The 14111-nt window shown below is 40.4% G+C and overlaps 1 protein-coding gene across 1 annotated transcript in view; it reads right to left on the reverse strand.

Moving 5' to 3' along the window:
* spon1a (spondin 1a) overlaps window positions 1-14111 on the reverse strand; it is a 66309-nt gene that overhangs the window by 31281 nt on the left and 20917 nt on the right. The window lies entirely within an intron of this gene.

A 14111-nucleotide genomic window follows, 5' to 3' on the forward strand; every position in this document is an offset into this window, starting at 1 on the left:
ACAACTGCAAAGCTCAATGATTGCAGTGGAGCACAGAAGGCTGATGGCTGCAGTCAGGCAAATGGGTTCATCTCAATCATATCTTCAGGGTGTTTCAATAAGCACAGTTTCTATTAACCTCTGCAATCTTTACCTAACTATCTGACTCTGTGTGACCCTATGATTTTAATGGTTTAAGTTAATTATGTTTTCATGTTTACAAATAATTAAGCTAAAATCACACTAAGTATGAATAATTGTTGCAGTTGCAGGATGATTCAACCTCAAAGACAGACACACAGACCACACACAGACATGAGCAAGAAGCACATTTCATATTATTATGTGAGTTACCAGTTTATCTGGTAAATCTGCTAACCTCATCTAATCCAATACAGTAGCCCTGTAATAAATTTAATCTTTGTTCATAATGTTCAGATTTAGTTGTATGAGCTGTTGGCCGAGCTCCTCTGTATTGGATTATGTTTCAGTTTTGTCCATCCAGTTTACACACCAGAGAGGTGGAACATTAGAAACACCTTTACATTACTAAAACCTGACAACTAGAACATACATTTCAGAACAGAATGACACTAAAACACTAATATACTGAAAAAATGACAAACATTGGTATAAACAATTATTCATCAGTGCTATTAAAGTGCCATTTACAGTATCACCCATTCAAGCCAGACACACAATGAAGAAAAGGCCCTTTTTGTCCATTTTTCCAGTTATTTGGACATAACTCTGAACACCTAGAATTGCTCCAGCAGGAAATCAGTGGAAATCAGTACCTACTGTGCCAGAAACTCCCTTTTGCGAATACAGTATGTATAAATGTACAGGGACTACTGATGGAGGGAATGCGATGCTAGAAAAGACGAGAACATGCCATCATATCACAGCTTCAAGTGTTCAAAGAAATATGATTTGCTCCGTGAAGATGACTCTCTGTGGGATGAAGGGTATCCCAGTTTTATGTTACATTACATTTTGGCTTGCTTGGAATCTGACAGTGAGGGACACTGGGAGTTTAAATAAGACAGCATAGACAGACAGAGGAAAAGGGTGAACTATTAAAGAAACGAGTGCCTTAGGCACGCATGCTTTTGTCTTCTTAGAAAGTCATTAGTGTCACAAGTATAGGATGATCATTGGAATTACCGAACACAGTTTCCCCCCTCTAGAAATAAACAGCTTGGGAGTCATTCAGAATTACAGTATTAAACTCCATATTTCTATTCCCATATAAATGCATTTTAGTTCAGTGCATGGGTGAGATGATGATAGAGCCACCCTACCTGATGAAGCATATGTACCTGGGAGGGCAGAATGTAACTAAGGTGAAAATAGTACTGAGTTTTTATCACTTGTAGTTAGAGGTGAAAGAAAACATGGGCCTGCAGAGGAACGGATCCATGTTAAAGCTTCTTCGTAAAAATCAACTGGACATGACAGGAGGAAGGAGGGCATACACTGCAGATCATATGAGTATCTATTAAGTAATACAGTCACCTACATGCACATTAAAATGCTCTTGCTGGGAATTTTGAAGATGACAGGACTTAAATTAAATGTAACCCCCTCGTTTTATGCATTGCGAGGAGGGATTATAACAGTGCCGTATAAAATAGCTTTAGTGAGCATACTTGCATATAAATTCTGGGCAAACAATTCCTTCAAAGACAAGTTGAAACACTTGACATTAATTACATGTTGTACATGTTGTACATGTGCATTGCATCTTTTTAGGCTCACTGGAAGACTCCTCTTCAACAGCCATATCAGACACTGGTCCCTATGCAGCTCTGTATACATGGTTACATACTGTATGTCTAATAGGACTTAAGACAATAGAAATGAAGACAGAGCATGCACATTAAAGCTACAATTAAGGTATGAGGCCAAAAAAAGAGGAATAAAAGCTCAACATAAGAGCAAGGGCTCATAAAATATTACACACTTCTGACACAATGAACATCATATGAACAAGCAGGCTTTGTTCACAGGAAAAATTCAAACTATATCTTAACTAAAAACCTAATAGACTAAGAACATGCTGGGCCTCAAGGCTCCCAGTAGGAGACAGTCAGAGAATGGATAGGTTTCTTTCCCACCGGCTTCAAAGCTGAGGCTAATAGGTTACTGAGCATCAGTGTACTGTATCTGCAAAGATTCTGTTTGTATGTAGCTTCTGTGTATTCTACCTTGGATGTCTTTCATTTATTATTATTATTTTTAATATATATTTACTCACTCAAACAAACTGGCTTATGTAGTGGAAAAAAATACTGTGAAAAGCTCAGTGGAATCATTTCCAGAACAGAAAACTGCTTGTATCATTAGAGAAGACACATCATGCAGTGCAGATGACATACTCGCTCATCTTGGAGGGAAACGATTCATATTGCATGAATAATTTCCATCTAGTTCTGACAAGCGCAGTGAACCTTCATTTGCAATGCTTGATTTAGCATTTGTAATTCCCTGTTAGGCAAGAAACAGCATTTAAACTGGCATCATTGCGAATAAGAAATGGTTAGGAACAGAGTCACAGTGTTAAGCTGGTTTAATATTGCCTGCCTACTCCGCTGACCATTGTAATGGTTTGATATGAATATGGGCGGCAAGGCAGCCATACAGTGGTCTATGTGCTGAATGAACAATCAAAAACCTGCTATGATCAATCAACCACCATCTCTTATGATATTCATTTGTTTAAGAAAACACTTAAAATAAACATATCTCAATTGAATCTGAGACAAAAGTCATGAATACAGATTTGGTTGTAGAAGGGTAACATTGGTTATACATTTAGTGGATTCTGGGGAAAATCAAGGCTATCATTTGATATCCATATCCCATTTATAAAACACAATAACACAACGGTGGGGCGCCACAACTAAATAAATAGTAGCCAGCTCTTTAAATTCAGTTAATGGAATTTGAGCCACATTGAATTAAAAAAAATATTAATGGTTTCAGGACCCTTACTGGACCCAGCTGATAAACACCTGGAAACACATACTGCATACAGTATTAATTCAATTGATTCAAACAGCCAATCCTCCTCCATTACAGGGGTCTTTCAAGCATGTATCCTCTCCCCATTACTCTTTGTGCTCTGCATAGATGATTAAAACATTTCTCGGGACAGACGCCAGATCGTTAGATTTGCAGCTGATTTAGCACTGGTGGTACAAAACAACAATACAACCAGTTATAGATGACCCAATTCTTCTCGCTCTTGTGTGAAAGCAAGATTCTGAACATCAAGACTAAATAACTGGTCATAGGTTTCAGATCCAAAAAACAACTGTATTTTGGAGCACTAATAAATTGACCTAGACTACAAAAGCAGACGCACAACACACTGAAGTCCATCAAATACTGTTTTTAGGAGGATTCTCCAGAACACACACACACCGCATCTCTAGTGAAGGAAATCATTGCTGATCCATCTCAACCCCTCCACAGTGAATACACCATCCTGCCCTCAGGCTGCCACTACCAACTTTCACTGTTAAAAAACAAAAAGAGCTGTCAAATCATTTAGTCCAGTGAATAATCAACGGGCAGCTGAGCAAATGAAAGGCATTGTACTGACTTCTGTGTTTTGTGTGATTTTATGTTAATTGTTTGACTGTTTACGCTGTATGTTGTTCACTTTAATCACTTACTGTTTAATGCCAACAAGCATGCAAGGCCAATAGCCTGAGGACCAAAGACAGATCTATTGTGATTTTAAGCAAACTGTTTGACATCAGGGTCCACACAACGGTCATAACTGTGGGCAGATTTGGGCGCATGTGTGCGTGTGTGTGAGCTGGTGGAGCATTCAACTTTTGAACTGAGACTCTTCAGGGTTGAGTTGTCATTAAACAGTGATGATGATGATGATAATGCTTCCCAGAGCCTTGCTCCATAAAGCATATGAGGTAGTGCACAGATGACCAAGGTTCACAATGCAAATACAATGGCATTCACATCTTTCATGCCAATAAAGCCAGTATGACCGAGAAGCAAAAACCAAGAGGAGACGGCTGTGGAAACTGCTGATGTCATTCACACAGCTTCTGGAGAGAAATTATACTAATGGCCATCCCCAGCTCCTGGTGGTTGTGATGGCTAACAACATGAGGGAGGTAACACCCCTTTGCTCACTGCAATAGCAGGAAGACGTCCATGTCAAGCAGTAACAGCTGGAGCTTCTGCCTTTTCAGATCCCTTCGGAATATCAGCCACGGGACATACTCGTATAATCAGCATGCTAAAAAGATCATTAGTGGTAATTACCATGCAAATACCTCTGTTATTGTCTCACCTCATTAATATTATCACAAAAGCTTAATTCCTCTGAGTACAGAACTATGCAGATAAGTCATTCATTTGCTTTGTCACCATTATAATACAAAGCAACCTGACACTGAAAACTGTGACATGGCACACTGTGTAGTAGGAGAAGAATGAATTCTACTCTATATCTTGGTCATTTATGTGAAAGTACAATGTCAGATGCTGAACACAGTTTACACATTCAGAAAGATTCTGCCCAAACTACAGATGGCACAGTACTTCATTCTGTATTTAAACTGGTCAAGCTATTCCCTAGGACACCACAATTATGTGAAATTAAGAGCTGTGAGCCAAAGCTCCACTAAAGGAGCCTTTTCCCTGTGTGCAATAGCAGCTCCTCTGATGTTGTAATCAAAGTTCTGCTCAGGAATCTCTCATCTGTCTGTCCCAGCACATACTCCAAACTATTAATAGACAAAAATAAATTTCTTCGAAATTCCAATGGGATGCATACTGGCTGTTATCATTGCGTAGTGTAAAGGCTTACACAGCCTTCAGGTGTTAATTAAATCTCCACTGACATCCCCATATCCTGCCCTGCAAAATACGCTGCAGTTCAGATACTGCATAGGTGAAGCCACTTCAGTCACACAAATCATGCTCAAAACCGGACAGGAAGAACATCCTGCAGGCTAGGGAGGAAACGTGGTGACAAGAGAATCGTCCATGCTTAAGGCAGATGAGTTTGTAAGCGCTGACTGCTTCTCTAGAGAGCTGTGAATTGATTTGCTGACTCCAGTTGTCCTCGGTGGCAATCTCTGAGCCTTGCAGCACAGTCTGGAAGCCTATAGTGCTGCCTGGCACACTCATTCATCAAGCAGCCTGAGCCATCATACAGGCAACTCCAGCAGACCTGAGCCCAGGGCTAGGGGATATTATTAGAGATGAATTGAGGTAACTGCCTTTGATGACCCAGTTCAGGCTGTCTGTCGCTCTCTGAGCTTTTCTTCCATTTTACTAACTTTAATACTTACTTCCAGAATGCTTTCTCTGTAAGGAGGTCAGTGGCCATTGAGGCTAGATGTACTGCACTGCAGAGTGTGTGATGATCCTGAAACTGCCCACCGCTGGTAAGAAAACACAGTTCTACCAAATCAGGCTCAGCCCTGAAGCTTCAAAATTATTAAACCCAGATATAGTCCATGTGTTTATCATATATACAACAACAGAGACATCTTATACATACTTATGGAAGCACTGCATCAAACACAGTTGTGCACCAAAATGCATAATTCAGTTCAAAATTCACAAGAGACATTAACTCAGCATTACCTCCAAGGGGGAAAACAAAACAAAACCACGCTACAGGCAAAACATTACTTTGCATAGATGTACAGTATGCAAGACCGCTGAGACTGTCAGAGCTATGTCTCTTTGCAGAATGCTAGGCGACATAAAAGTTACAGAAGGTACACAAAAAGGCTTGTAGAAAGGATCATGTGTGTCTAAGTGCCACAGCACTGTTCCTACTAACCTTTACATGCAAAACACATATAACACAGTCTCAAAACACATGCACACCCAGGACGATGGTTTAGATGCTGTAGTCAGCACTGATGCATGAAATGCAAACCACAGAGCAGTATTTACATCTGCTGAGTTAACTTCACAATACACTGCTACAAGCCCTCAAAGTCCATCATCCAGTATGAAGTCCACCTGAGCTCATAACGTAAATGCCATGTTTTTGGTAGTTTTCTCAACAGAAGAATCACATCCACAGAGTAACTATTATTACTGTTTGTGTGTACATACACACACACACACACACAGAGAGAGAGAGAGAGAGAGAGTAATGAGCTTTTTAATGCATTTGAGGCAAAATAATGCAGCTTTAGAAATGAAAGATGCAGCACTAAATGGAATGGAATAACCAATAACCTGGAATTAGCAAAAGCTGTAGTGGTACAAAAGCAGTGTTTCTGGATAATAAATCTCTGCTGTCTTCCCAACTCTTATGAAAAGCTAGTTAGCTGATAGTAACAGATGGTAATAGTGTTGACAACAGACAATCGCAATGTTAGATTATGCTAACATACTCTGTCATACATCAGACTAGAACATCGAGACAAATCTTATGAGGTGTGAAACTGTATTGCATCTGTGTTTGATTTTACGTATGTGGACATGTCTGAATGTTCTACCATGTCCTTCACTGTCTCCTTCATCTGTTTGACCCGTGCCTGGGAAGACAGGGTCCAGGTCCCCAACCTATCAAATGATATGGAGATTGCGGTGAATCCCGGGCCTCAGAGCCATGGTCTCATTTACATAGGGACAACATAACAGGCAGAGCCATTGCTGAAAACAGATTTGTCGAGGCCACCTCATGAATAAAAGATGACACCAGTTTATAATGAGGGTTTACTGTATTTAGCTGGTCTTGATCTCACAAAGATATGTATAAAAAAGAAAATCAGAGACATCTCTATTCAATATCCAAACAAAACGAATTCAGGAGAATCGGCACTTCGGCTGTACACAGGTTGTAATGTGTGATGCACACAAAGAATGTTAACGAACGTAAATGTAGGCTAAATCACAACGGCTGCACTTCCTGACAGATGGCATGGAAATGAAAAACACTGAGTAATACTTAGTTTCATCTCTTCACAGTTGAGCAAACATATGAGAGGCATATGGTCTTACACATATGTCTCTTTGACCACATCAATACTCAGGTATTTTCATATCCACTAAAACTGACGTGGTTCTCTGACCCCTGTCCACACATTGTTCACTTGTTTTACTGTGTGTTTGCGAGCTGCAGCACTTTTGGCAGCAACAACACATTCACACAAACATATAGTGACACACCAAGCATGGTATCTCCAGTTAATTTCTCAAAAATCAAAAAAATAAACAGATAAACACATGGAACACCACAAGAGATGTATTAATAGCATTGATTAATAACTGATAAAAGTGGGAAAGATTTACGCCTAGAGACTACAGAAGCGATGCTAACTCAAAACATTGCAATGTTTAGCATAAATTTGAATCTTAATTTGCCTGAACTGTGTCATCTCACACTCACAGGAACTGACAAATATTCAGAGAAAAGTTCTGGCACATCCAAGTAAAACAAGACACGTCTAATCCTCAAATGTTATGATGCACAAACAGGAGGGGCTGGAGCAGCCTTACGTTTTCCCTCCTTTGCCCGCTTCTGCTCTCTTATTCCATTCAGCTCTCTGGACACCAGGATGCCTTTATCAAAGCCGCCTCCGGCCAAGATGTCTGAGATTCCAGAATAATCCAGCTTTTATCCCTGTGAGTGTGAATGTAGCTCTGATTCAGCCAGCTGTACTAAGAACCGGTTAAGTCAACATTAAGGGCTGCACACACATGCACACAAGTGCATGAATATGACAACAAATTATACATATTAACAACAAATACAAACTATCATTACCTTCATTATGAAGAAAAGAAAAAATCCAGTCACATGCCCAAACTATGCGCATGTGTGTACTCAAGGCACACACATGCAAATACACAAAACACATAACACATAACTCTACCCCAGTGAATTACAAAATGTGCCAACCTATGGCTGCACTGCTCGATTTTGGCAATCATAATAACGGTCCTGTGCACCAAGGCAGGCATTAACGTTTTTGAGAGCTTTGTTTTCCCAAGCAGGAACACCTCTGCTGGGCTCATAAAGCTGACTTGACAGGCTGAGAGAAATTAAAGAATTATTCCCTCCTAAACTTTTCTTCTTGTTGTTGTTTTTAACAGACAGCCAATAACATATGTCAGAAAAACAAAAGAGTGGTATAGCAAGGGAGAAGTGGCCATGGGGAGTTGGCAGTGAATAGCTAGAGAATTTCTGCATGCTCTTACAGCCACTGGGGTTTGGCATGGTGCACCATGGCTTGGCAAGGCTGAATACAGAGGTGGGCTCAAGACTTCACTCCCTGGGAGGACCCTTTATAGCTAATTGCTATCCCACTGTGGCAAACCTGACCTCATGCAGCAGCACTCGCACAGAAAGATACAAAAGGAATACAAGGACATGACAAATGGTATGCTGAGAGAGAAGAGAGTGATGACGAGAACAGAGACAGAAACTGAGGAAGAATCCGTAACGTATGTGTGAATTAACATATCAATATCAGCGTTTCCTCTAGGATTTCTTTTTTCAGCAGCGGGGGCAGGCTCTCCGGGGAGCCGTGGCAGCGTAAACAAATAACACTTGACTGCAGATTTTATTTTTATAACCTATTCATTGAATGGCCAGTTGAAAAGCGCGCGCGCTGTGTCTGTAACCCCCGCTCCTCCCCCTCCTGCTCAGTACGTACACACTGAAGCCGCCACCACCAGTACCATGTAGTTGACCAATCACGTGCGGTTTGAACAGAAAAAAGTCGAGAAAAACACAAAAAACAAACAAACAAAAAAAACCCTAAGCGGCTCTCGCTCGTTCACTTCAAATAGCGGCTCTAAGAGCCGTTTTGTTCGTGATCAACACATCACTACTGACTAGCGTCATCTTCATCAGCTGTCTTTCTCTTCTTAGAGAAATATTTGAACAAGCTCATCTGAAAATGCAGTCAGCAGTTACATCATGGCGTGTAGATATTAGCTTAATGCTAACAATTAGTTTACTCACGTTAGCGACACTGAGTTGGCACCTGGCCCAATTAACTTAAGCTACTGATATGTTACGTAACGTTAGCTGGCCATTACTATTTAACTTGTAAAATCTATTATGAGTTATCTTAAGCTAATAAGTCTACCTTTTCTCTGGTAAGTCGCTGCCCTATTTTCCAAGACGACACTCCTCTGACTCTCTGACCTGGTGCCTGGGTGCTTGACGTGATGTCACTTTCAAGGCCGCGCTCTCACAAGTAATTAACGTCGGACTCTGCTGTGAAGGTGGAGACATCCGGCGGTGGTGTATTTGCGACAATTTAAAAAAAAAAAAAAGAAGGCACGGCGGCTAGGATTTAGGAATGGCGCCCGCCACTCCATAATAATGCATAATAATGTTTACTATTTAAAGACAAATATTATCATGTGTGTTACATTTTGATGGAGAAAATCCAACTAAGCAAAATCACCAAAAATCAACATTTTGCACATAAAAGTAACCATTTTTACTGTTTATGAAGAACAACCCTCGCTCCAGCCTCATTTGTGAACAACTGAGCCTTTCCAGGATGCCCCTTTCATACCCCATCATGATTCTATCACCTGTTACCAATGAAGCTGTTTACCTGTGGAGCATTCCACAACTTTCTTACAAAATCAATGAAGTTGATCAGGTAAAACATTAAATATATACAAATATTGTCTTTGTGACTTTTTCAATTGAGTATACTTCAAAAAGAATTAGCAAATTATCCCACTCTGTTTTCATTTTTATGTTGTACATAATTACGACGTGTTTTACAGCACTTAACCCACATTTCAATTTACAGATTTTTACTCCTCTGGCAAACATTTAGTGCATGGCCCCCTTTGAAAGGGTCTGATGGTTCAGTTTCCCTTCTCTGTGCTTCATTATATTACAACATGGCTGAGAAAGGATTTAGCTCAGAGGCACTCAAGAGGAAAAATATGAACCACTGTAAATCCTAACAGCATTTAAACCCCCCACCCCACACAGCTTGACCCCTTTCAGCAAGCCACTTGTCTGAAGAATGTCATACAATACAGCAGAAAGCTTACTGTATGAGGATCTCATAAACATGTTTCTACAGACATAATCATCTCAAATACAACTGTCATTGGAGTTTCTAAGTGAGTGAGTAATCACGAACTAGCCCCTTTCATGGAAGATAAAAGGGAGTGAATTTCATTGATGTAGCATACATGTTTGCATGCTGCACAGGCCCAGGCACGAGATAATTAGTTGGCCAAGGGATTAATCAAACGGGGGGGTTGAAAGACCAAGTCTGAATGACATCAAGGTGAAGACCAGTTTCATCTCTCATTTGATGAGAGACTGAATCTCTGAGGGACATTACAAAACTTAATGACGCAAGAAAATAACTCCAGTTGTTCAGCCCCTCCAATCTATCGGCCTCGAACAGGTCTTGAACGAGGTGTGTGCCGCAGAAAAAAGAAAATTCCCAATCGCTCATTATCAAAATGTCACTTCAGTTCAACTTCAACAGTCAGTGGTCTGAAAACACTTGCACTCCTCAGATAGAATAATAGAAAAAGACAGCAAACAGTAACAAGTGATTGATATCATTACATAAAATAAGTTCACTTTATCCTGAAACCCCCCAGTGATCTCTGAAGATCAATACAATGGACAGTGACTCGTCTAGCTGAGCCTCTACTAAATAGTTACACCATTTCTCCAGACATAAACTCTGTTTAGACTTCTGACTGGACAATGCTACCGCAAGAGATAATTAAAAGTGTACCCATAAACACATGGGGAATGCAGATTTCTGTGCAGTCAAAAGTGGTTGTGAAAGTAATTCTCTGTGTACAAAAAGAAACACATATAAACATCTGCTCATTCAGTGAGAGTCAAGGACCCGAAGGATCCTGCATATCTATTATTCTCTACCCACGTTCCTGACTGCAGGCCTCCCACTTACAGAAGGCAGACCTTACTGTTCTCACGACAACTGAACTGCAAAATTATCATTTGAATCCTTGCAAGGTGCACAGAAAGATGAGCAGTAGGAGAAAGATTAACAACAAGCTTTTTCAGTCCGTAATACCTGTTGTTCTTTTGCCCATCATGCAAACTAAATGTGCATGTCAGCTCAACTGGTCCTCGCAGACTGCGAAAGAGCTGTCATCAACCTGGCACTTAGACCATGATAAAATACAAGCAGCAGTTGGCATTATGATTTTAAAAACTGTCATGTGAAACTTGCTCAGCAATATCATGCATTTCCTTCTTGTATTTAAAAAGGAACCTAGGGATATCCCAGATGTCACTTCCACTATCAGTCAAAGTATTATGTACACATGCAACCTTGTAAAACTAAAAAGATGCCAGACAATATAATAAGGACCACAGCTGTGGCGACAAGTGACATGGATCCATGTTTCCTATCATTAATCTGTAATGTCTCTTTTTGGCTCCAGTCAGAGTCGTGTTGTCTCTGCTCTGTGGCCCAGCTGTGGCACTCAGGATAATAGAGGATTCCGTCAGCATACTGTGCAATAATGAAAAACACCCCATGCTGCGAGAGGAAATAGGAGATTTCATAATCCGTCTGAGGCCTTGGCCCTGGTCCATGGAGAGAGTCTCATTAAACTTCTCATTAGTGACACATTGAGCTTCTGTAATGACTGAATGCATATACAAATCACCTCAGACATGAAAGGAACAACAACAACAACAGACCCAGGCTGCATCCCTGTGCTGCCAAGTCCTCTGATAAGAGCATTTGTACTTGGAAAATGGTGCTGTATTGTACATCTGTTTACAGTCTTGAATTTGTAAAGAAAAAAAAAAAAAAGGTCCCCCATTTGATTCTGTCACTCACCTATTTGAACTACTACATGCACTAAAGCTCAAGAAACATCTCCTAACATCTAACATAATACACATACTAACAGATACAGGGGTACATTAAGCAAATATAAGTTTGTTCTGCATCTCAAGCAATTTTATGCTGTTGATTTCAATATGAATTCCTAAAAGGGCAGTAATGGTTACACTTATAATCTCAGGACTTTTCAATGTGATGAGTGGCATGGTGTCATGATTGCTTGTGTGCAGTGCAGAGGTGCTGAGACTGTGTGGGTGAAGGCTGTGTTTGAAGAGGCTCTGACATGCAATCATATTTTTATTACCAGTCAGTGACATGGTGAGAAACGAAATGAGCGGGCCAAGCAGCTGAATGGACAAATTAAAGTCAGCAAATTGTCCATGTCACATCCTAACTCCTCCTTTTAATATATGGCAGCTGTCTTTTAAAAGGGGACTTCTAAGAACATACGCACAAAATAAGATGATGGCGGTCTGTAGCTTTGCAGTTTAATGAAGCTTGAATTCTAAAGATGCACTTATTCTTAGAGGACAGGCACATGGAAAATTTTTCCACACACATCTGATGAGCAGTAACAGCACAGTACAACACAGGCTTGTCCAAGCTCAGAAAGGGTGACAATCTCACAACTAAAATGAAGCAATCATTCTGAATTGACATGATCAAGATAAAGAGGACTCTGTGTGTGTGCACATGTGTTTGCATGGTGTGCATGCCTGTTTGGCTCTGCAAATGAAACTTTGTATGAACACTCTGATCAGTGTACCCCTTTGCTGGAGTAGAGCCTGGCTATGAATATCAATTTTGCATTCATCGCTAGTTGCTCCCCCTGACGCCCCACCTGACACAAAAGAGAATCAGCTTTCTGTGTGTGTCAGCATTTAGCAAGAAGCGCTGCACGGTTCCTTCACCCAGACTCCTTACCTCACGGACATTGACAGACTCTGTGCGTTGTCTGAGTTGTATAAAAAGTTGTATAAACACAAAAGAGTTTTTAGCTTCCAGATATCACAGCAGCTGTGGATGCAAACCAAAAGGAACTTATATGTCATGTGAATCAAAATTACAAGACAAAAGCTCACTGCAATCAAATCACTACACACTACAATCATATGTATGTATGTCCACTTACAAACACACATGAGCTACAAACACACGACTTAAGCCATGTGCAGAGTATTGGCATAGGCTGATTATTCAGTTGCTTTTTTCAGTTGGTGAATGATAGCATGCAGCCTGCTTATATCAGACTAATCAGGGTTTATATTGATCTCCTGTGTAATCATTACCCTGCAGTCATGTGTCAGCCAATTCCACCTGACTATTGAGCGATTATTCTCAACAACCACAGCTTGGACCAGGTGGTGACATGATGGCAGGTGATGAGAAAAATGCCTCATTTCTTCCTGTTAAATCATTTCACTGAATCTGAGGAAAGATTGAATTTTTGTATGTCCTGTATATAATGATACTCAACCTACCTACAGAAAGCGGGGTGTCTGGTTAGACATATATGATCAATGGCATGAGTAAATTCCTGTTCATATCATGTGCTCCAGAAACGTTAACAGCAAACGCAACAACATTAAATCATACATAACGGAAAAAAAAGATGTTTTTCAGCACACATAACTGTACCGGTCAATCAAATCTGCTGCCATTTCGCTTTCACCTCTAAGCTCAGGAAAAACTCATCTAATGATCCCAGCCGAGAGATGAGAAAAATACAAAAAAAAAAAAAAAAGAGTGTATGCTGTAATAGCAGTGGGAAGGCAGCAATGACACAGAGACCCCATTGCTCACGCTATGCTCTCATTATCTGCTGTGACTCCAGGTCTTCAATATTAGCCAACAATAAGCACTCTGCAGGACCATCTGCTCTGCCAGCACGGGTTATTCTCAGAGTGAGAGAGACAGCCATGGAGAAGAGGGAGAGAAGAAAGATTTTCCATTGCTATTTGTGGAAAGAATAAAGTGAAGAGAGGCCAAGGAGGGAGAACATGAACATGAGACGTGGAAGAGAGGAAATATCTAAAAATTACAACTTAATATGTAAAAATAAGGTGAAAGCTGTGAAAGGCAGTTTAAGCATGAAACCACAGAGACTGTTTCTCAAGGAAGAAGCAGGAGGAGAGTCATAACTCAACCTGGTAGGAATCAATAACTAATGAAAATAACAGCAACCTCGTGTAGATGCAAGCTCAGGTGCACCTCTGGAGCATTACGAGCATCGTGTCAACACCCAGAGTCGGACCAATGATGAACTGGCAAGCAATAATTTAATGTTGAAATCTACTT

Source organism: Chaetodon trifascialis, chromosome 1, assembly GCF_039877785.1.
Source record: "Chaetodon trifascialis isolate fChaTrf1 chromosome 1, fChaTrf1.hap1, whole genome shotgun sequence".
NCBI lineage: Eukaryota > Metazoa > Chordata > Actinopteri > Chaetodontiformes > Chaetodontidae > Chaetodon > Chaetodon trifascialis.